Raw genomic sequence first — 7,371 nt, forward strand, 5'->3', positions numbered from 1 at the left:
AAAAAAGAAGACAAAACAGAGAAGAAGAACAAGCAACTGTGTTAATTATTCTACTAATGAATTATTTATCCTTGATTCCTGCTGCTATATAACTATTTTCAACTGATAATTTCAAAAAAAAAGCAAGTAAAGGATTAGTCATCATTACATAATCTGAAACACCATTCTGCGGTTACTACTTTTTATTCCAAAGTACCTGAAGCAACAGAGAATAATTTAGTTATGATGATTCCTTTTATTGGTGGTTCAAATAATGTTATAAACTAAAGAACATGTGCATTGACCTGCTCAAGTAAGATCATAAATTAAAGAGCTAAGGATCTAACTATTGTAGCTTGTAGGTACAGATGATATGAGAGAGTTATATGCAAAATTACAAGAAGGGTTAAACAGAAGACAAGGAACATAAATTCGGTCACACCAAATGCATGTCATCTCACTTTTAGCTTCAAACCAATATTAGCAAACTATATTAAACAGACAACAAGAAAGATTCATTTGCTTGCTTGCCATCTGCATCCACTGGAAGTACAATCAAGATTTTGAGATAGTAGATGTGGCAGTGTGATTATGCTTCTTACCCTGAGGTTGTACTTGTCGAAGGTGAAGCCCGCGGCACCAGCGCCGACAAGACACAAGAGTACCAGCCTCGTCACCATCCACCTGAACACCAATGTGTTCTTCCCTGCACTCCACCACCAAAACTATCAACAATAACCTATTAGATAATATAGAATAACACAGGATGCTCACCTGGTCTTGAAACGAGTATACCACTCCCGCTGCTCATCCTCCCTTGCTGCTAATTGCACCAATTTACCTACATAAACGACCCAACAAAAAAATGATTGACACCCATTCAACGCACCAACGAACCAAGAGGAGGTTTTTGGGAGGTCAGTGCCTACATGAAGGTTTGGAGCATCCCGACTGCCAGGTGCTTAGTAGAGGAGGCGGCGAACTGTTGCGGCCTTCACCATCCATCTGCTGCAGCAACAATTGTTGGCCTCAGTCCTGCTGCATAGCAGCCTACCACGCTAGGGTATGCGCTTGCCGGGACCTGGTCCCTATTCCCGCTGCCACCGAAGAAGACATCGGCAGCGCGTTCCACGAGCACCTTCTCCCTTGTCTTCCCATCTACCTGCTCCACCAAGCACAGAAATCGATCGATCTAAATTGGCAGCAAATGAACTGGAAGAGAAGACAACAATATGTAGCGTGGGAAGTAGGGAGAGAGAAAGGGGAGCACATACCGATCCTCCCATGGATGCAACTCCTCCTCCTGGCCAGTGCCGTCCCAGCCTCTCCACCCAGCTATCGTCCGTTAGCCGTTCACCCGCCGCGCCGCCGCCATCATACGAGACACGCTCCTGCAGCACTTGCTACGGGCGCGAGTCAGTGGCCATCCCTCGCCGGCGCCCAGCCATAGCCATGCCTAGCGCCATGGGCAGAGGTGGCGCTGAAGACGCACACGGACATGGGGCGCCACGGAGGAGGCCAGCAAATCGCATCTTGAGGCAGGGCACCGCGCCGCCGCCAGGGACTCCACCGGTGCGGCGCCGCCCTCCTCCGATACCCTTTCCTGCAGCGCCTCTTTCCGGCCGGTGCTGCTCGGCCGCGTCCTCCGCTCCCTCATCCTGCTCATCCTCGCGCTCTCCCCCGACGGCCCGCACCAACTCCTCAGCCTCCCCACACCCAAACTCGACGCCGCAACTTGGGGCCACGCAGAAGATCGCCGTCACCAGCTCGGCGCGCGTCACCTGCGGCCGGCGTCGCTCAACGCGTGCTCCCCGCCGCCACACTGGCAGGGGAATCAAAGCCGCGGATGTGTCATCGCCGATGCCGGTCGATGCGTCGTCGCTGCTTCTGGTCTCCCCCGCGCCAAATCCCGCCATCCCCGAGCCGCGCGGCCGCCGGCAGGATGCAGCACGACTCGATCTGGTTTTCACCGCGGGGACCTGAAGCAACAAAGAATAATTTAGTTATGATGATTCCTTTTATTGGTGGTTCAAATAATGTTATAAACTAAAGAACATGTGCATTGACCTGCTCAAGTAAGATCATAAATTAAAGAGCTAAGGATCTAACTATTGTAGCTTGTAGGTACAGATGATATGAGAGAGTTATATGCAAAATTACAAGAAGGGTTAAACAGAAGACAAGGAACATAAATTCGGTCACACCAAATGCATGTCATCTCACTTTTAGCTTCAAACCAATATTAGCAAACTATATTAAACAGACAACAAGAAAGATTCATTTGCTTGCTTGCCAGCTTGTTCAGAATTAGGTATATATATTATCATTGTCCTACAAAATTACAACATCAAAGCAAGAAATTATGTTTTGAGGAGGTTTGAAGATGCTACCAATATGATATCTCTCTCACATGGGGAGACAGTGAAGTACCTTCAGCAGCACTATATGCTTCATCTTGTCCATGATGTAGTATCAAAACAAGTGTTCTCTAGCATCCTTCGGAAATTAACCCACTGCAAAACTGCATCAACAAGTTGCTTGCCATTTTAGGAGCCAACTGTTTCATCCTAAATAACCTGGCAAACAATAGCTTACATTAATTAGCTTAGATGACCAATATTTTAATCAAGCAAGAACGGACACACATAGCAACAGAGTGAGAAAGATCAAAAGAAGCTCACCTTGGCATCAGACAAGCTTGTCGTAGATCGAATGCCAGAGTTCCGGTCCCCCTCCGGCGGCGCCCGTCGCCTCGGGTCGCCGCCTCCGCGGATCCGCCCGCGTCGGCCCTTATCCGGCCACGCTCGTCGCCTCCGGTCACCTGAAGTGGCCGCCCCGTGCCGGTCCCCCTCCGGCGGCGCCCGTCGCCTCGGGTCGCCGCCTCCGCGGATCCGCCCGCGTCGGCCCTTATCCGGCGGCGCTCGTCGCCTCCGGTCGCCGCCGCCATGGAACAGCCCCGCGCCAGCCCATCTCCGATCGCGCCCGCCTCACCTCCAGCCGACATGGAGCCGGGGGGCGGAGGGCGTGGAGGAGAGACAGCAGCAGGGAGTGGAGGACGGCCGGGCTAGGGAGGTGTCCGCCGCCACAATGACGTGCTGTGGGAGAGGGAAGAGGGTCGGGGGTTGATTTGCTGGCTGGCTTTCTCGATCTAGGTTTTCACTGCGATGTGCGCGATCCGAACGCAAAGACGACGTGAAATGAGCAACTTCGCTGCCTCTGTTCGTTGGCCCCGCAAACGCCTGGTCTCATTCGTCAGTGACCCATTCGGAGAAGCAGCGAGTGAGAAAAAGGTGACCACATCGGACGGTTGCAGTCAAAAGCGGGGAGGGAGTGGGTAAAACGAGTGGTCACGATGGATTTGCCCCTCTCAGGTGGCTTGCATGGCTGGGTAGTATTAGAACATTTATAGGAGAAATGTTGGATGTATAAGACCGAACCGAGCTATCAGGTTGCATCTCCTAGACTAAATTTTGGTGTATGGTATTTTGAGAAGCAGCATGCTAAAATACATCTAGGTTTCCATTTTATTTTTATTTTTCAAATTATACATAGGTAGGAGAGTACTTTGGATTAATTATCCTCTTCTACAATGCAAGACATGCATCTTGTTATCTGAATATCATATTGTTTAACCATTGATGTTACGTGCAAATGCAATATTTCCTATGTGAACTGTCAACAAACTGGGTCGGCCCTTGCAGTATATGTGCATTAGATCATCAAATTCTGATGTGAACTATTCTTCTGTTGGCACGTGGCATTGTGAGCTCACTCTCTCGATCACGTGTGGGTCTATTGGGTTGCGAGCAAAATTACTTTTCCAACAGTGTACGTTTTGGGGAAAAGAGAAATATGGGTGATCATCTAGCCGCTGCACTGGTGGTGACGAGCCGGCGGTGTCTCAAGAACTTCCAGCAAAGACAGTCCTGAGGCGTCCGAACAATCTACGGTACTCCTCGACCCTGGAGCCCCTGGATGTACAAAGAGTTAGTTCAAGTTTGGGATGATATACCGTGTCGTTTTGAAAATTAGTAGATTCAGTTAGTTCAGGTATGTGATGATCTGTGAGCAGTGGAATTGTTATGCACCTTCAACGTTAAATCGAAATGCTAATCCAACCACCGTAATGTAATTAAAACAAATAGTACGATAGTCTAAAAGTTGCTTTGGTTTCCTACCATACCAACAGTATAACGTTTCATTTATCATCTGTTACTGAATGGGATGTCACCATTTTCTTGGGTTACGCATTGGCTCAGGGCCTTCATACTGTGCATTGTGCCCACGAAGGATTTGGGATTGGAAAAATCAATTACTGGATTTTCCAAAGGCAGTTCTGAAACGTTACATGGAGAGTGATGCTCGGGTAAGCTACTGTTGCAAAGGTGAATTTTTGATAGCATTAGCATGGATGTTTATATATGAAAATCTGAGATGGACTATGAAAAGTGCAAAGTTCTTTAAAAGAGCAAGTGTCACCAGATCAAAGTTTCGAAGTCACATTTGCTTGTAATACCTGCCGTAGCTAAAGAGAATATTACTGTTGCAGATGAAGTAGAGCATGATCCAGCCATAAACATCGGTAAAGTAGACATAGGTTCCTCATTTTTAGTGGCAGGTTTAATTGCTGAAAACCTTCATTTATGTAACTGCAAAATGATTCTGATTGTTTACACAGGTGTGATTCATTTTCCCATCCATCTTCTATGGCAAGAATAAAACCAATGTACAGAGATAACATTTTATAGTTTCCTTGAATATCCTTCTTATGCTGTTTCATTCCCATGTCATGTAGAGTAGATAGTTTCATATTTATTCTGCAAGGAACACAATGAGTTCAACAAGAGGAGGAAAGTAACAGTCTACATCTCAAATGGTTCCAGTAAAGTTGTAGGTAAGCCTAGCGGCCTATTTGACCTTCTTCATTTATAAGGCTAGAACGTTGTTTGATCTACTGTCTTTGGCCATGTATGGGTCATGAATATTAGATTATCCCACTTAAGATTTTGATGTTTTCTTTTCTCTTGATGGAAGATTCTGATTTACATATGCTTTACCCTTTACTTTATAAGGCTAGAACGTTGTTACAAATGCCACTTTAGTTCTCTTCCATTAGTTCAGACACAAAACTTTACTTCTTTGTGCCATTAGTTCAGTATTAGAAAACCAGCTACGGTTACTTCTATGTGCCATTAGTTCAGACAAACAATAAGTTTTCCTTTCTTTTGTCGTCTCTTGTGTCATCATTTAGACCTACGGACCAGGCACAGTTAAGTTTGTCAATATATAACTTAAGTATAATTGTGCATGTTTGTAGTCATGTGTTGTGAATACATCAGATAAGAGTTTTTCCAAACATAGTGACTTTTTTTTTCATGTGTGGGGAATATCATAATCGAGCAACTCAACATGAATAGGATTGTTATTTCAAATTTTGGTCACCCTTTTAAGAAGCTATCCATGGTACTTTCCTATTTTCTTGATTTTTTTAAATGTCAGGTAGCCCTTTCACAAGGGCTTGACATGGCTGAGATGGACGTCTAACAAGACCAACGCATGTGACAATCCACACTGGTGAGGAACCCAGGGACGAGTGGGTGCACATGCATGGCCTACCCCTCCGATAGGTGGCGGCACGGCCGCACAATAGTAGGTGTTTGAAGTAAAACTTTTGTTGATTTCAGATTGAATTCCATATACATTGCTTGCTCTAGGAAGTAGTAGGTGTTTGAAGTATTGTTGCTGCCTTAAATTAAATCCATTGTAATTTCTGGGTTCATTCAACACATCTCATCCCCGTTTTTACAATTTTGCCTTAGTTTCCTTGCACTAAATATGTTTAATCATCTTCTGGGAGAGTGTGCATGCCAACAGGTTGGCATTAACAATGAGGATGTGTGTCTTTGTTAATATTTTTTTGTTCAGTTTCAGTTTTGGTAATCAGACATGGTAGGCAATGTGTAATACACAATGTGATTTATGTGAAATCTACTTAAGTTCTTGACACAATTGCATCTGTACCTGATGGGTATTTAGGCTGACTCTAAATTTTTTTTGTGAAACATTTTGCAAATTGTTGTCAAGATCTGGATCCTCGGTTTTTTCTACAAGTCTTTAAAGATGAGCCACTTCATTTGCTTGTTCAAAGAAAGTAATATAATTATTTTGCATGCCTCTCCTGGAAAATCTACGAGCTGAACTGCGGAAGCCAAGTAGGAGCTTGTCCATTTAGTATTGCAAATTTGACTAAAATCGTCCGATGTGATTTAAGGAGATACATTTCCATCGGCTATGTTTTAATTCTTAACATATACTCCCTCCGGTCGGATTTAATCGACGCGGTGGGAGACCTTTGCATGCGTGTTGTCAGGTGCTGACCGCGTCAACTTATTCAGTCCAGAGGTAGTATCCTCTCTTCCAACATGAATTGGTAGACTCATAATTTGTGGATACATCTTATTCGGAATATCTAGGTAAAATGGAAAGAACGAACATGTGTGTTGTTAGTCCTTAGAGGGTCGTTAGTAAGAGGGTTGTTGGTCTTCAGAGGGTTAGTATGGGTATTTAATTTTTTTAAGTCACCATGTTTGATCCAAAAAATGAAACCATCTTTCTTCATATTTTGTTTTCCCGTGGCAACGCACGAGCATTTTAACTATACTCATAAAGATAGTGTGTGCTGTGTACGGTTCATAGGTGGGAGTGTAGTATGTATTTGTGAGCGTGCTAAAAAGATTTGAATTTTGTTTAAGAAAGTTTAGTCATTGCTACTTTTATTTGTTTGGGCTTGTAAAGGCTAGTGCGATTGTCAAGATATCCTACGGAAATCTCAAATTGATCATCTTTTTGAGATATTTGTGTAATCCAAATTATTCGCAATTTCAGACTGCATGTGCTATTTGTTCTGGTGTTGATCATTCTTTGATTGCCTACAGAAACCAAACTTGTAGAACCGGGTAGCGAGAAAGGCACGTGCTATTTGTCTTGGTGTTGATCATTCTTCGATAGGCTCTAGCCACGGGAAGCGAGAAAGCTATAGCCACCCTTTAGCATGATAATGACTTAATTAGCCGCATCTTTCCGAAAGATTATAGCCGGGCTATAGCTAGCTATTTAAAACTATGACTAAATCATGATAGGGTCTTTGTTGTCAAGCTTGATCGACGTACCAGCGTGATCAATTATGCTTGGACTTGATGTAGACAGTGCCGGGGCTTGGGACCACTCCCCTAGGGGCCGAAATTAGAGAGGTTTTTGTCAAAATTGGGGAGGGGGTGGGCTAAATATTTGTGGGTCGGAGGGGCCAACGTCCCCCCCCCCCCCGGAACTACAGTAATAGCTCCGCCAATGGGTTTAGTGATTGTATATGTGTCTCTTCATCGTACGGAGTAG

The 7,371-nt window shown here is 44.7% G+C and overlaps 2 long non-coding RNA genes across 2 annotated transcripts; both read right to left on the reverse strand.

The window, feature by feature from the left end:
* Positions 1-577: 577 nt before the first annotated feature.
* Positions 578-996, reverse strand: LOC124675852. Its single transcript, XR_006993443.1, has 3 exons — positions 909-996; positions 754-820; positions 578-685 (listed from the first exon to the last, which is right to left on the reverse strand). It is a non-coding gene; the product is annotated as an uncharacterized LOC124675852 (long non-coding RNA).
* An 850-nt stretch (positions 997-1,846) lies between these two features.
* On the reverse strand, positions 1,847-2,719 carry LOC124675853. Its single transcript, XR_006993444.1, has 3 exons — positions 2,661-2,719; positions 2,410-2,555; positions 1,847-1,958 (listed from the first exon to the last, which is right to left on the reverse strand). It is a non-coding gene; the product is annotated as an uncharacterized LOC124675853 (long non-coding RNA).
* Positions 2,720-7,371: the final 4,652 nt, after the last annotated feature.

This window comes from Lolium rigidum, chromosome 7 (assembly GCF_022539505.1).
Source record: "Lolium rigidum isolate FL_2022 chromosome 7, APGP_CSIRO_Lrig_0.1, whole genome shotgun sequence".
In the NCBI taxonomy this organism is placed as follows: Eukaryota; Viridiplantae; Streptophyta; class Magnoliopsida; order Poales; family Poaceae; genus Lolium; species Lolium rigidum.